At 36.5% G+C, this 17546-nt stretch overlaps 1 long non-coding RNA gene across 2 annotated transcripts in view; it reads right to left on the reverse strand.

Annotated features, from left to right (window-relative positions):
- LOC127561129 (uncharacterized) overlaps window positions 1-17546 on the reverse strand; it is a 21175-nt gene continuing 3629 nt past the window's right edge. Inside the window, exons 2-3 of one of the 2 annotated variants that reach the window (XR_007953462.1) lie at window positions 2193-2250; window positions 1-239 (exon numbers count right to left, since the gene is read on the reverse strand). This is a non-coding gene — a long non-coding RNA (uncharacterized LOC127561129). Of the gene's footprint in view, window positions 2035-2192; window positions 2251-17546 lie in introns of both variants that reach the window. The other variant, XR_007953463.1, reaches the window with a different exon arrangement.

Consider the following 17546-nt stretch of genomic DNA (forward strand, 5'->3'; position numbering starts at 1 on the left):
TTTGATAAAATAAAGTATCTCTTTAAGCTAAAGGACTAAAAAGCAAAGAAGTAAATGAACTTTCTCTTTCTCCTGATCCTCATCTTCTTCCTGCTCCTCTTCCTCTTCCTCCTGCTTTTTTTCTTCTGTTGAATTTCAGTTTTTGTAAAAATAGTTTTATCATTCTTTTTTTTTTTTTGAGTTCCAGTTTTTTTCTCCTTCACTCTTTTCTGTCGCCTCCTCCCAAGGCATCAAGCAACCTGATATAAATTACACATATACAATCATTTAAACATATTTCCACATTAGTCATGTTGTTAAAGAAGAATCAGAACAAAAGGGAAAAACCACAAGAAAGAAAAAAGTGAAAATAGTATGCTTTGAATTCATTTTTCATTCAGAATCCATAATTCTTTATCTGGAAGTGGGTAGTATTTTCCCACTCCAGGTGACTCCCTGTTACCTCCAGAACCAAATATAAAAAATTTATTTGGCTTTTAAATCCCTTCACAATATGATCTCTTCCTTTCTTTCCAGTCTTTTCATACTCTGCAATCCAATGACACTGACCTCCTTGCTGTCCCTCATATACAATCTTCTGATCTTCAGACCCTGAGCATTTCCAATGGCTATTCCCCATTCTGGAATTCTCTCCTTCACTTCTATTTAGCTGGAGGTACATAGGTAGTGCAGTGTATGAAGAACTGAGCCTGCAGTCAAAAAGGCCTGAGTTCAAATATACCCTGTTCAGTAGTTTAGTCATGACTTGTTTGGAGTTTTCTTGGCAGTAGTGCTGGAGTGATTCGCCATTCTCTTCTTCATTTCATTTCATAAATGAGAAAACTAAAGCAACAAAGTTAAATGTCCCCAACTAGTAACTGGAAAATGGCTCTTACATATTTGTATAAATTCCCCCTATATTGTGGATATCACATTTTTATCAGATATGTTTGATGCACTACTCCCTCCTTATTGGACTTGTGTTCCTTAAATTTGACTGGCTGCTACTAATACTGACTTTTTTTTAACTAACTAGTTTGTTTGTCTCTTCATGCTAACTTTCTTTATGACACTATTAGAGTCATTGTGCATATTTTTTGGTTTTGTTTTATTCATTCTTTACTATTACTATTTACTATTATTTACTATACTGTTTTATTCATTCTTTACTATTTACTACTTAAATAGTAAAGAATTTCCCTGAATTCTTTATATTGTCATTCCTTAAGATGCATACATATAGACATAATTCAGTGTGACTGGACTTTCCCCCAGGACACTTTTCATACTGCATACTTCACAGACCAGAACTGCTATTTAAAGCTCTACATTAGCATTCCATAATTCTTTCAGTTATTATTCAATTTCTAGATACAATATTTTATATCTAGTTCCTTGTTAATACAATTAATTCTATTGTAGGCTTTTTTGTGCACATGTGTCTTTTTAATTTTTTTCTGTCAACATCTGTAGAATAAAGACTTTTAAGTAGACTCTTTGGATCAAAGTATGTAACTTATTTACCAACTTTCCTTGATAATTCCAAATTGTTTTACAGAATTGTTGGACCAGGAGGCAGAGCCAAGTAGGCAGAGAAGAGGCAGAACCTCACCAGAACTTTCCCCCAAATGCCTTGGAATATTTTTTATGTAATATCTCAAAACAAATTCTGGAACATCAGACCCCACAAACATATGGGGTGAAACAATTTTCCAACCAAAGGCAACTTAGAAGGTTAGCAGAAAAAGTCTGTCACACTAAGGTAAGAGTGGAATGTAGTCCAGTACAGGCTGAGCTAGTACACACTGGGCTCTAGTAAACCTTTGGAACAACTGAGTCAGCAGTATTGGCTGCTTCCAGAGCTCATAGCCTATAGACAGTAAGAGAATCAATCAAGTTGTCAGTAAGAGATTATAAGGATCTCTTTACTAGCATTGAGGCAAGACTCTGTTGCTCTGTCCATTCTCTGGCCAGGCCTGGCTGGCATTCCCAAGGTAAGGAGTGCTAGCACGCTAAAGCTTGAAGTCATAGTGGAGTAGGGACCTTCCTCCAGTTCTAGGACAGAAAAGATATAAAAGATATAAAAGCCATGAACAACAACAACAAAAAAAGAGCTTCAACATCATCTTTCAAGAAATTATAAAGGAAAACTGCTCTGATATTTTGAAACTTGAGAGTAAAATAGAAATGAAAAGAACCCACTGATTACCTACCTGAATGAGATTTCATAATGAAAATTCCCAGAAATATTACAGCAAAATTCCAGAGCTCCTAAAGCAAAGAGAAATATATTGTAAGCAGCCAAAATTAAATAATTCAAATATCGTAGAGCCTTACTCAGGATAACACAAGATCTAACAGCTTCTATATTAAAGTGTTGGAGGACTTGGAATTAAGATATTCTGAAAGGCAAAGGAGGTAGAATGACAACCAAGAATCACCTACCCAGCAAAACTAAGTATAATCCTTCAAGAGAAAAAAAAAGAATATTTCAGTGAAATAGAGGTTTTTCAAGCATTCCTAATGAAAAGATCAGAGCTAAAATAGAAAATTTGACTTTCTAACATAAGACTCAAAAGAAACATAAAAAGCTAGGCAAGAAAGGGCAATCAAAAGGGACTTAATAAGGTTAAACTTTTTATATTCCAGAATGGTTGTACCAATTCATAGTGCCACTAGTAGTAAATTAGGTTGCATGGCCTAAAAAGCTATAGTGAAATCACCCTATTCTGCAAGAAAGTTTAAGAATGAGAAATCAAATTATTATGACAAGAAAGAAAAGTTGCCAATTTAGCCATATAAAAAATTGCTAACCACAAATATATTAAACAAATGTGATTATGTCCAGAAGTAGGTATATTAATATGAATGACCAGAGAGTTCATCAAGCAATTTATATTTTTAAAAGATTGAAAATTTAAATGAATAAAGATGGAAAAAGAACGAAAAATTAAATACTGTAGCAGTTGAGAAAGGCATCAAGCTAATTTATGACTGATAATTTCTTGAATTGGTCTAATCATCAAGGAAATTAATTTGGAATTATATAAGAAAAATACTAAATTTTACCAAAGAGTAATTGCTAAATAGCAAATTTAGTAATAAAAGTAGATACTAAAAAGTGAATACTTTCATTCCTGAGATTATGCCCCATAAAATAAAGAATATATATAAAAGGCTCAAAATATCTATAGAATCATTTTTAAAATAAAAAGATGAAAATAAAATATGTTCCTAATGATTATGATGTGGCTAAAAAACATGATATTTGTGTTATAAGGAATGAGCCTAAATATATTAGATATGCTATATGATATAGAAAGAGAGCTAACTTAAAGCCAGGAAAATAAGGCTTAGAGTCTTATCTGTGAATACATACTATGTGACTCTAGATCATTTAACTCATAAAGGCCCCAGGAAACCATCTCATGCAGTTGATGATCTCCCTTGGTAGAGGGAATTTCCCTATTGGGAACTTCCCACACTAATGAAATTACAAGTTTAGTAGACAAGAAGTTTTTATTGATTATCTATTATGTATCAGGCACTGTGTGAAGATCTGGGAATACAAAGAAAGGCCAAAAGAACAATATCCATGACTGCAAAAATGTAAATTGAGTCAATACTATATGACAACAAAATTCAGGTTAAAAACAATGAATCATTTTTGCTATCAAACAGTGTGGGACTGCAACGCAACCCCTGATTCAAAATGACTACTCAGAGATTTCTCAAAGTGAAGAGTAGAAGTTTTATTAAAATCTCAAGAGAAGCAGGCAGCCCACTTACTGAGTTCTCTGAGAGATGGCCACTAATTACAGAGTTAGAAGTGATTAAATAGTCATAGGAACTCATGACTCCTTATCTGGCTAATTTTCACTGCTTGCTCAAGTGGAAGTATCAAAGGATTGCTAAATTCTAGTCTAGAAGATTTAGTTGACTTACTGCAGGTGTGTTTGCCTAAATTTATTGTGGTCATCTTGTTACAATGTTTGCAAATCAGCTTGAGTTGATAAGAGCACTCTATTGTAATGTTTGTACAAAGAATTTCATTTTTCTCAAACCCATCAGACCTTCATAAACTAAAATTTAAGTTATAGGTTCACTCTACCTTAATTAATGATTTAATAATCACAATCTGTAATGGGCTGAGGCTTGAGTTGATGCACTGAGGTCCCAAGCACATGAGGCTAAATAGTAATTGGACCATACTCTATTAATAGATAAGCTTGGAGAGAGAATGGCCCCCACCCACTCTTTGTGCAAGTCCTGATGTGTTGTATAGGAAATGACGATTTTGGTGGGTGGAGGCAGGGGAGTGGAATAGGAAGGGGAGGAGAGACTTTTGGGACGGCCATTGCCACAGTTACCTCCACGGTTGACTCCACTGTTGGCTCGGCTCGCGTCGCTCTCTCTTAGCTGGCTTCCTGTCGCAACTGCCTATATTTGCTATCGCAATCTTTCTTGCCTATATTTGCTATAGCAATCTTTATTCACCTCTTCACTTCAATAAATATTGAAGATTTTTCCCTTAACCTGAATTCCTGACTCCGGCTGACTTTAAATACGCGGTCATTACATTTGGCGCCCAACGTGGGGCCCAAGGACCCTACTTTCACTGAAGAAGTCTCCAGTGACTAGGAACTTAGGTGAGTATAAGACAAACAGGGAACTTATTTTCTTAAAGACGAAAGCAGTAACTTTTTGGCTGAAATGGGACAGACCCTAGGTAAAGATGCTCCATCCCCCACCCCAAACCCCCCAACCCCTTTCGGCCCTTGCCAATGGCCAGACGGGGCCGGCCCCGGTTGAGACCATCAAGTAAGGCACAGGCTTGGCACAAGGAGCGGCTGGCCAGGGCCCCACAGCGGGGAAATGGATGTGACCCATTATAAATCTTTCGGTCGTCTGTCTTTTATCCATGTTGTGGTAGACACCTTTTCAGGATTCACTTTTGCCATACCAGCAGCAAAAGAGACAGCCCGAGTGGTCACTGAATTTCTCATGCAAGCATTTGCCATTATGGGTGTGCCACAAGCAATAAAAACAGACAATGGTCCTGCATACACCTCCAAACATTTTGCACACTTTTGTGCACAGTATAAGATTTTACACACCACTGGCATACCTTTTAATCCTCAAGGACAGGCAATAGTAGAGAGGAGAAACAGAGACATTAAGACGCTCCTCCAAAAACAAAAGAAAGGGGGAGCCACAGGTAACCCTAGAGAACTACTAAATCTAGCTCTTTATACTATTAACTTCTTGATTTTTGACGAAGATGCACTGGCTCCGGCAGACAGGTTTTATAACCCACCGGAAGGGCAATGTCCAGTGCGAGCAGCTCCACTATCTTTAGATAATCGCCAGGTGATGTGGAGAGACCAGAAAGTGGTGAATGGAAGGGACCAGATAGGCTAACTGCTTGGGGGAGAGGGTTTGCTTGTATCTCTACAGGTGGAGAAGGAATCAGATGGGTGCCAACGAGCCGTATTCGCCTTGTCCACCGCAGAGAGACGGAGCAGACCCTTGAAACGAAGGAGAAGACCCAAGAAACATCGGGTGGTTCTGTTGCTGATTGTGCTCACCATTGAAAGAGTGTGGCAGTTATGGCGTTTGACTCATGGACATAGAAAATCATTGGACTTCAAAACCCTCAGAAATCATTGGATTCTCTGAGACATAAGATTGTTGTAGGACTTTAAAGCCCTCAGGAATCATTGGATTTTCTGAGAAATGATAAGACTGTTACGGGACTTCAAAATCTGCTGGAATCATTGGATTCCCTAAGACATAAAAAGACTTTTGCTGGACTTCAAAAACTTGGGGGATCATTGGATTCCCTGATATGTGAAGCAATGGACAATAGACTGGTTTTGGACTATCTCTTGGCTGCTGAAGAGGTGTATGTGTGACTGCTGTTTACATACTCTCCTTCTAGGACTTCTGGCAATCTTTTACATCATACTGTTGATTTATATTGTTTGTTATACCGTTACTTGGGTGCATAATTCATGTTTGTTATAACACATCAAGCCTGCACTGACTGTGGGGAGTCATCACTAATAGTCTCTGCGTTGTTGCTATGTGCTATGTGTTCCCATGCTGATGGGTTTGTGCATAATAAGACCCTTGAGCCCAGAAACCTGCTAGCAACCTCCACTTCCCTTTGGTGCTTTTCATCTCCCTTCCTGAGATGTCAGGGAGGGCGTGATTATCTCCTTTTTAGTGCTTTCACCTCCCTTCCTGAGAAGTCAGGGGGGTCGTGATCACTTCCTTTTCGGTGCTTTCACCTCCTTTCCTGAGAAATCAGGGAGGGTGTGATCACCTTCCCTTGGGGGTTCTGACCTCCCTGAAGAATCAGGGATGGCATGATCACCTGTGTTCTAAAACAAAAGAAAGCGGGAGATGTAATGGGCTGAGGCTTGAGTTGATGCACTGAGGTCCCAAGCACATGAGGCTAAATAGTAATTGGACCATACTCTATTAATAGATAAGCTTGGAGAGAGAATGGCCCCCACCCACTCTTTGTGCAAGTCCTGATGTGTTGTATAGGAAATGACGATTTTGGTGGGTGGAGGCAGGGGAGTGGAATAGGAAGGGGAGGAGAGACTTTTGGGACGGCCATTGCCACAGTTACCTCCACGGTTGACTCCACTGTTGGCTCGGCTCGCGTCGCTCTCTCTTAGCTGGCTTCCTGTCGCAACTGCCTATATTTGCTATCGCAATCTTTCTTGCCTATATTTGCTATAGCAATCTTTATTCACCTCTTCACTTCAATAAATATTGAAGATTTTTCCCTTAACCTGAATTCCTGACTCCGGCTGACTTTAAATACGCGGTCATTACAACAATCCTTTGCAACAAGGAGATTTATTTAGAGGTAAGTAATCAATTAAGCCAAAGAGATTAAAGATTTCCTAGATTAACTAAGGAGATTTGGTTTATCTCAGGTTTTTCTCAATCAACAAATAGAGATAGCCAGTTTGGAGGCTTCTCCAGTATCTCCAGGCCATTAAATAATTAGTTAGGTTCTTCTTTAAGTTGAGGAAAGATCAAGGGGTTATCTCTTAAATATTTTCTGCTGGAAATGAAGTCTTTGCTTTTTTTCCCAGAGTCTAATAATTAAACAGACCCTTGATGCTGAGTCTTGAATTACCCAAAATTATTATTTTGAGAAGTCCTCAGTTTCCTGTTTCACTCAAAACTATCATAATTTCCTTATTGTTATTTAACAATGGGGAAATCACAAAGATGAAAAGTGATCAGCTATCAAACACAATCTCACTATAGATGGTTTTGCCAACTTATTTCATGGAATGTTTTTCCTAGGGAGGTTTGTAATGGTGTTTGTTGAAAAGAGTCTGTTATGTGAAAAGAAATGTATCAATTTAAAGAAAGTCACATAAAGAATTGGCTATAAATGGAAAAAAAGGAAAAAGAAAAAAAGGTACTCAAAAACCAAAAAAAAAAAAAAATGAGGGAACAAAATGGAAGAAACTTGCAGAGGGAGTAATTAAAAAGCCAGGATTGATATTTTTATTTAGAAATTAATTTTTAAATACAAATAAGCATAAATTTAAATAGAAATAGTTTATATATATATATACCTTGAGCAGCTCTGCCTCAATTAAATTCAATTCATATGCAAGTAAAGGCATCACTCTTGTGATGTCATTGGTCCTCTTTAAGAACAGCACAATAACAACCACAAAACTTATTAATCATCTACTATATGCAAAATCCTAGAAGATAAGAGAGAGAGAGAGAGAGGGAGAGAGAAAGTGAGAGAGAGAGAGAGAGAGAGAGAGAGAGAGAGAGAGAGAGAATGTTTCTGCCCCAAGGAAGTTCAATTTATACTGGGAGCATAATAAATACTGGACCTCCATTTTATGGCAAGAATGCAGGATGAAAGCTGCAAGCTAAGTATTTGTTGTTTTTTAGTCTATTAGTTGTGTCTGATTCTTTGTAACCCCATTTAGGAATGGTTTGCCATTTCCTTCTCCAGATCATTTTACAAATAAGGAAACTGAGGTAAACTGGGTAAAATGATCTGTCCAGGGTCACACAGCTAATGTGTCTGGAGCTAAATTTGAATTCAGATCCTCCTGATTCAAGGGCTAGTGCTCTGTTTGCTGTATCATTTAGTTGCTAAATCTAGGTCTAAATTAATTTGCATGATTCTAGAGCTAGCTATCGGAGCATTATGGAAGTTGAAAGAAAATTACTCACCTAACCTTAATATCAAATAGACTGAGTGTATTCCTGCTGAGAAGAAATAAGTTTATTAAAAAGAAACATGTTGATCCAAAAAGTTCTTTGTCCTCTGGCTTTGGGTCTTATTTTCAAGAGTGAAAAATATAGATTAGCTCTAGGCATGTCTCTTCTCTTTGAGGAAGAAACAATTCCAGCAGCCAAAGACATCTTGAGAATCTAATCTGCAGAAAAGCAGCAAGTGGCAACTCAGGAAGTAGAAAGAACATCAACTGTCTTGATGATCATATTGCCTCTTAAGAGTTTATATACTGAATAATGTACAAGGAAATAAAGAAAAGATGGACACTTAAGAATATAATTTCTTCTACTAGTATATATACACTTTCTTGAGTTGATAATTTGTTGTTATATATTTTTAATCCTCCCTGATGTTCTCCTGGGCATATGACAATGTTCTTTTTTGTTTTATTTTATTTTGTATTCCTTTTCTATTTTTCTTATTCTGTTTTTAAAGTAAATTAAAAACAACAAAAATAATTTATATATTATTTTATGAAGGGATAGATTCTAGACCTATGGTTTCACTGGAATGGGGAACTCCCAAATGAAAACACTCCTTCCAATGCCGATAAGTAAATTCCCTACCACTTAAGTCTTAAAGAGCTGCCTAGAAAAGTAAGAATTTAATACAACCATGGTCACTCAACTAGTGTGTGTTGGAACTTGAACTTAGTTATTCTTTACTCAAACGACAACTTTCTATCCACTAGAGCACACTGCCCTACATCTCTATGTAGAAAAATCCAAAATCCACCTCACTTGCCCTTGTTTCTCTCTTTAGTTCCTGTACCACATCAACATCTTCCTGTTGACATTTTAAACCATATCCAATGCACATTCAAACCATTTCCATATATACATCCAATGGTCATCTCAAACTCATGTGTTCAAAACAGCATTCATAATTGTTTCCTTAAAAACCTATAATTTTCCCATGTTCCCAATTTCTGTGTATGGCACTCCTCTCTTTCTAGTTATTCAGGTTTTCAATCTGGGAGTTATCTTCAGCTCCTTACTTCTTTTAATCAGTGTCTAAGTCTCTTGATTCTATTTACATAATATCTCTCCTATCCATCTTCCTATTCCTACTTATTCAATCATTATCCCAAACAGGCACTTGGCTATTAGAATAGCTTCCTAATTGGTCTCTCCCTCATGTCTCTTCCCTCTCCAATTTATCTTTCACCTAAAAGATATTCCTTTTTCCCTAAAGATCTTTAGAAATAGACCAATTAGTGATATTGCTTAGTTAAAGAGTACATAATTTGGATATAATTCCAGATTGCTTTCCAAAACAGTTGGATCATTTTACAATTCCACCAACAATGAATTAGTGTCCCAATTTTTTTCTGCATCCCCTTCCTTATATCATTTTAGCCAATCTGGTAAGTGTAAATGAGATCTCAAGATTATTTTAATCTGCATTTCTCTAATCAAAAGTGATTTAAAGCATTTTTATATGACTATAAATTGTTTTGATTTTTTTTCATTGGAAAACTGCCTGTTCAGAATCTTTGTTTATCACTTGGGGAATGACTCATTCTTATAGATTGACAAAGTTCTTTATATATTTTAAAATGAGATCTTTATCTGTAAACTACGCTTTCTTTGTATTGTCAAAGAAGTGGAAATTGCAAAAATGTCCATCAATTGGGGAATACCTGAACAAATTGTGGTATATGGTCAAGATAGAATATTACTTTGCTAAAAGAAATGAAGAGTTCAAGGATTTTTAAATGAAAAAAGACTTTATTAAACTCCTATTCCTATTAAGTACCAAGTACTATGCTTGGCACTGGAGACAACAACTACAGAAAAGACAGTGGATGGTCAAGTTCACACTTGGTGGAGCCTTTGCTTTCTCAATCCTTTTGGCGACTGCTTCTAAGGATGCTCTTTGGTTTGTCTGTTATGTACTACAGAATGTGTACTACGTATGTTTAGATTGTGCTCTAGTCCCCAGGAGATATTAATATACTCCTTGTGCTCCTTCTCTTCCATTGTTTTTGCAGGCCTCCTTACCCATATATAGTGTTAGGATTTGATTCTTGGTGTGGTTTCCCATATCAGTTTCCAGAGCTTCCACTCTGCCAGCCATAGTCATAACTATTTGGATTGTGCTTCCAACTCCTCTCCAGTCTCCGGAAAGGTTTAATAGGAAAAAAGTAACCAAGTTCAAGGATTTTTTAAAAATATGGAAAAATGTGCATCAAATAATAAGGAACAAAATGAGTAGAACCAAGGGAACATTGTAAACAGTAATAGCAATAATGTTTTAAGAACATCTTTGAGCAAATGAGTTATTTTGTCTATTATAAATACCTAAATTAAGTATAATTCTGCACTCAGAGAAAAAACTGATAAATAGATGTATAGAATAATTTTACACACACACACACACACACACACACACACACACACACACATTCACTCACACACCCCTATACTACTGTGGAGAGGGGAGAGAAGAAAAAGAAAAAAATAAATTTAAAGATTAATTTTGTTGTATATTTGAAAGGAATAGCAGTCGTACATAGTAGATTTGTAGTTTCATGTATAGTCAATGTTTTAAATTGTACTATCTTATGTAAATGGTTGTTTTAGTCCATAAATTAAAAATAAAATAAAATAAATAATATTCCCAAAATATAGATCTATGTTACTCTTTTGCTCCATAAATTTTAGTGGCTATTGCCTATAGAATGAGATAAAAACTCTTTATTATTTAGTTTTCCACAGCTGGACTCCAGCCTACCTTTCAGACTTTTTATACATTATTCCCCTTCATACACTCTGTAATCCAGCTAAACTGATTGTCTTGCTTTTGGTTCATTGACATTCCATTTCCTGTCTCTCTCCTCATTCTCTCTTCACCTATAACTTTTAGGTTCCTTAACCTCCTTCAAAACTCAGACTTTTTCTGAATCCCTTACCCACCTAATTATTAGAACACATACAAAATTTACCTTGTTTTCCTTTTCTATATATTTTATATATTCTATATACTTACATACAAAATATATTATTTTGCATATGTAAACATGGATAAATATCCTGTTTCCCTTCTTTTTGCAGCCCTGTATTATGACTTCTTCTTGCCTATTTCCTAAGTTCCCCAAATCCTCTAAAACAGACTCAGCCTTGGCATGTGAGATTCCTGAAAACTGCTCTCTGAATACAAAAGTCAGGTGAGTGAAAACCACTCTCACTCAGTTACTTTCCCCTTAGCTGTTCCGCTTTCCCCCTTCCCTGCTGTCTCATATCTAGCTTTCAGTGTTTATAACTCATTGTTATACAGAGGCTTCCTCCTTGGGGGCTGTTTTCAGCTCTATATTCTTCCTAACTCATAGAAACTTCCTGAATTTCTTAACCTCTTGGTATCCAATATTTAGTTTCAAGATATTTGACTTTCTAAGGTTTTGCAGATATGAGGGAAGGACATACCCCCACCCCAATACTTACTCAAACATTCTGACATGCATATATCAATACAGAATACTTATACAGCCATTAGCACATATGTGATGATAGAAATGTACATGTTTGCATGGAAAAAAGTCATAGTCATACACTCAAATTCTTCCTTGTCTCAGCCTCCCTATAAAACTTGAGCTGGAGAAATGACCCAACTATCGATTAGGTTCCATCCTCATCATTGCTGTCAAGGCTCTGTTATTCTCTCTTAATGGATTCCATCTTTCACAGTTTCTGTGCAAAATCAAGGTAAAAAGAGATTAGGCTTTAGGGAATGCCAGTTATAGGCTGACACAATTAATCACACAGGTAATAGGCATGTTTTTTTTATATATATGCTGAAACATTGATCTATTTATTTACAAATATCTACATAAGTAAACATACATATTGACAGACACTTATACACACAGGCAAGTTTAGAAAAAAATGAGATAATATTTGTAAAGTACTTAGCACACACAGTACCTGGCATATTGTAGATACTTTAGCTATTATTCCTATCATTATTACTCAACTTTCTGAGTCCATAGCTTTTCCCTCCCTCTCACCACTTTAGGGACTCTTGACCTGTGTCTTTTCAACTTAGAGACTGTGTTGGTAATATGAGATAGAAGAGAAGGACAAATACCAGATGCTTCCATAGAAGGAAATGTACATATCTGAAGAAATTTTGAACTAAATTATTCTCACCCTTTTTCCCTCTCTGAATCTCAGGTTCCGGAACAGCTAAAAATGAAATCAAACACATCAGCTCTGTCAAACTCAATATAACGAATCAAATATGTGTATATATACATATGCATATAATGTGTGTGCATGTGTAGTAAGGGATTACACCTCACATATTGGGGGAGTAAGTTTGTATATTTGTGATTATAGCTTTTGAAGTAAATATTTCTTTTTTTAAGATCCTGTGGCATTATATTTATAAATATGCTATATGTTTATCAATGGAGATATTTATAAAGAAATATGTAATCCAAATTTATTATGTGCAAAACACTTTGCTAGGCATTGGGGTTACAGGGACAAAAGGTTAACATTTTCTGTTCTCAAGGAAGTAAATATTTTGGAGGAGATGAGGAGGGAAGATGTGACCTAAGCTAAGAGGCTAGAAATTGTTTCATCTAAGGTTCAGAAATGCTAATTATGGATTCCAGTGGGGCCAGACTCATCATTAGATTTAAAAAAAAGTCTAGGAAGTTAGAGGAAAACTCATCCTCTGTGATGTGACCACCTCTGGTGTTAAGATTTCCAGGCTGAGATGGAGTTGGACTACCTGACTGTGGGGAGAGTAGGGGGCCAGATCTTCAAAGAGCTCAGGAGAGTTGGATTTAGAAAGCCAATCAGAAAAGAGAATTGGAAAAAAAAAAGAAGAAGAAAGAATTGAGAGTCAAGTCTAGGGTAGGATGGAAGTGGTTTACAAGGCCACAAGGAAGTGGTAAAATTAGTAACAAAGAAAAAATGAGCTATGAAGCCTGTGCAAAGTTTATGCACTTTCACAAGGACTAAATCAGCATTTTTACTTTACCTCTATACACGAACTCAGAATACCAGCACTACATTGAGAGATTCTTTTTCTTTTAAGTAAATACACATCCACCATAATATAATGCCAATTTCATCTCCTTTGTGCTATTAGAAAACAAGGCATCTTTTATTGATAGAGTTGTGAAATGATTAAACCATCCTGGAGAGCAATTTGGAACTATGCCCAAATGACTATAAAACTGTGCATGCCCTTTGATCCAGCAGTCCCATTACTGGATCTGTATTTCTTTGGAAATCATAAAAGAGGGAAAGAGGCCCACATGTGCAAAAATGTTTGCAGCAGTTCTTTTTATGGTGCAAAGAATTGGAAAACGAGTAGATATTCCTCAATTGGGAAATGGCTGAATAAGTTATGTTATGTGAAAATAATGGAATATTATTGCTCTATAAGAAAATTATGAGCAAGCTGATTTTAAAAAGGCCTGGAAAGCTTTACACGAACTGATGCTGAGCAAAAGAAGCAGAACCAGGAATACATTGTATATAGTAACAGCAAGATTGTACGATGATCAATATGAAAGACTTGTTTCTTCTCAGCAGTTCAGTGATGCAAGGCAATCCCAATAAACTTTGGATAGAAAAATCCATCTTCTGTCAGAAAGAGAACTATAGAGACTGAATGTGAATAAATACATGCTATGTTTACTTTTTTTCTTTTATTTTTGTTATTTTTACTTCTCTTATGGTTTTTCCCTTTTGTTTTGATTTTTCTCTCCTAACGTGATTCATAAAGAAATGTGTATTTTAAAAAAATGAATGTACATGTATAACCACAAAAAAAATCATATTAAAAAAAAAAGAAAACAAGGCATCTCATAACAATCACACTCCGTTAGTCCCCTAAATTATTTCTGGGAAAGAGTTGTCTGAATTATCCCATCGAAAGCCTACTGGCTGAGGGGAACCTGAATGACTTCTCCAAGCTTTATATAGCTTTCTGATATCTTGTGGCCAGGGCAGTGGAGAGGGAATAAGGAAGGGCTATAGAGGTTCATCCAGAATTAAGTCCCCAAACAGTCCATTCTTATCACGTAAATCTTCCTAGAGACTAGATCTAGAAATCAGTGCACCAGAGAGAACCTTCTCCCTACAAAGCTGGCATTGATTTGTCATTATAGATATGCTTTCTGGGGAAATGGACACCTGGTCTGTGAAATCAGTTACATAATGATGCAGCTGTTGATTAGCAGGGGCAAACTTTTTCCCTTGAGATGGGAGATTGGCATTTTGACAGTTATGGACAACTTGGGGGTATTTTGGGGTTAGATGGGTGCTCCAATTGGCACAAGGAACATAGTAATGATAACCATAATAGCTAACTTTTATACAACATTAAGTACCAGGCATTGTGTAAAATGCTTTAGAAATATTATCTCATTTAATCCTCACAACAACCCTAAAAGGTAAGTACCATTATTATCTCCATTTTATAGTTGAGGAAACTAAGGTAAACAGAGGTGAAGTGACCTTAAGACCACATAGCTAGTAAGTATCTGAGACTAGATTTCCTGATTCTAGGTCTAGCACTTTATCCACTGGATCACTTAGCTTCCCCCAATTGCCTTATACTTAGAGGAGTCATACATAGTATTGTCAACCCAATATCCATGTTGGCAGTAGCCTTAGATTCGAACTTCTGCTGTTCTTATAACAGTTCCAATGTGGTTATTTATCATATGAAGTTTTTGATGGGTGCTACATACAACTGTATGTAGTGGAAGGCATTAGCAAAATTTCTCCATTGGTCTTCACCAAAGGGGAGAGCCTTTTATTGTCCAATTCTGTGCTCTCTAAGCCCCAGACCACGTGGTCAAACCATAGCCAACACTTAGGAATTTGTGTAAAGGATATTTTCTACCTCATCCTTTAAAACTCACTTACACGTCAATCATGCAGCCTGGAAGCTAGAAGGAGTTGCCAAAGCCTCCATTCTTTTCTCTTTTTTTTCAATAGTGGCTTTTTATTTTCAAAATACATGAAAAGATAGTTTTCAACATTCACGCTTGTAAAATACTGTTCCAAGTTTTTCTACCTCTCCTCCCCCAGCTCCTCTCCTAGATAGTAAGTAATTCAATAAAGGTAAAATACATCCAATTTTTCTAAGCATATTTCCACAGTTAATATGCTGCACAAGAAAAATCAGATCAAAAAATGGGAAAAAGGAGGGAAAAAAAGAAAGAAAAAAAACAACAAAAATTGTGAAAATACTATGTTGTTGTAGAGTACAGACTAGCTCCTTGGAGGGCCTCAGGGTCAGCCAGAGTCATGATAAATTAAAGTCCTTGGTCTTTAGGGGTAGAAGTGAAGAAGAGAGGCAAGCTGCCACGAGGTTTGCCAAAGATCTCTCCTGGATTCTCGAGTCCAGAGTCACCAGCCTCTCTCTTCCTCATCCTGTGCCCAAGTCACTTCTGACCCTTTCCTTCCGCCCTGCAATTCTTGCCTATCATTATCTCACTACCAAACATTCAGCAAGCACCAATGGTGAGGAGAGCCATTATCCCAATATATACTAACAGAGCCATTGTCTCACATCAAATAAGTAGCCTTAAGTGCTCTCTTGTCTGATTCAGAGTTTCAGGCCAGAGCCCCATAGTCTTCTTTCTGGATGCAGATGGCATTCTCCATCACAAGTCTATTGGAATTGCAAAGCCTCCATTCTTTAAGGGACTCTTAAGTTACTAGTTTAGGGACCACTGGCAAATAATTTCATGTACCTTTCTCATACCATACAGAGTCATTGATAGTAAGACTTAATGATATTCCTTAAGAGCCAGCTCTTATTGGGTGAGGGCCCATTGGGTCAGTAGAAGAAGCCGAATTTCAGATTTGGGCTATAGGTTTCAGGTTCTGGTGTAGTCCCCCACCATTTATTTTGGAAGAACACTAATGCCAGAGGATCCCATACAATGGTGCTTTTGGGAGTGTCACTTCTGTTTAATGATAGAAGCCTCTTGTGCTCTACTTACCTTGTTAAAGAGGGATCATGTTGTATCATTCAACTTTACAAGGCAATTCTGGACACAGGATAATTGAATGACCAAGCAACATCTATTCAGTAGACGTTAGGGCCTAGTAGTAGGCAAGCAAGTAGGTAAGCAAGGGATTCACAGTGTTTTTGTTTAGCACCCAAAAGGTGGACCCAGAAAAGGGGAAAAGACAACAATACCTATGAATAGCCACAACTACAGAAAGAATTTTATAATATCCTATTGGTTGGAGCTTTAAAAGCTTAACTTATTTATTCTGGCCACCTCTTAGTGCCTGTCACCAGATTCACTCAGGTGGACAGAGACTTCCAGAAACATTGTCATAGGGCCCAAGAGGAGAAATTGCTAGACAGTCTGGCTAAATATGACTTGAAATTTTCAGAAGAGAAAGTTGGGGAAGGCTTTGACATGAAAGATCTGAAGAGAGAAAAGAAGATTTGGAACAGCTGCAGTAGTGAGTGGAAAAGGAAGTCCATCAGCAAGGAACAGTAAAATGGTCTTGCTGCACTGAAGGCCCTGTTGTTGTTATTGTGGTTGTTGATTGTATCCAACTCTGTGTGATCCCATTTGGGGTTCTCTTGGCAAAGACATTAGAGTAGTTTTCTATTTTCTTCTCCAGCTCATTTAATATTTCACCAAGGAGTAAATATCGGGAAGGGAGGAGAACATAGCCAGAGTTTCAGTAATCGTCTAGAATTGCACTAAAATATAGAAATCTGTTCTCCAAGATAAACTGAAGGCATGTTCCAGGCCCCTAGCCTTGAAAATTGCTAATTATAACTCTTCCAGAAGTGGGAATCTAGCTTCCTGTGGAAGATAACCAGTGATGGAGAATTCACTACCTTAATAATTATAGCATTCAACTTTAGACTAGCTCTAATAGTTAGGAAGCTTTTGTTTATGTTGTGCTGAAATAAATCTTCTTGAAACTTATTGCTGTGAGATTGAGGGATTCTATTTCTAATTATGAGAATACATTTTTAATTCATTGTGTAAATTATTAGAAAAAATAAGATTTACCAACTTGCTTAATCACCAATTTTGCTGTTGTGTGCTAAAACCTATTCACCACCATAAATACAAAACAAAAGAAAGTAAACTCAAATCAGTATCTTTTTGCTTTAACATTTTGTGATTTTTATATTTCAAATCAATTCAATTTCAAATCAGCAAATATTAACTACCTACTATATAATGAGACATAAAATTTAGATATTTCCATAAAATTTAATAAGCAGTTATTAATTTCAAATTATGTCCCACTCACCATGACAG

This window comes from Antechinus flavipes, chromosome 1, assembly GCF_016432865.1.
Source record: "Antechinus flavipes isolate AdamAnt ecotype Samford, QLD, Australia chromosome 1, AdamAnt_v2, whole genome shotgun sequence".
In the NCBI taxonomy this organism is placed as follows: domain Eukaryota; kingdom Metazoa; phylum Chordata; class Mammalia; order Dasyuromorphia; family Dasyuridae; genus Antechinus; species Antechinus flavipes.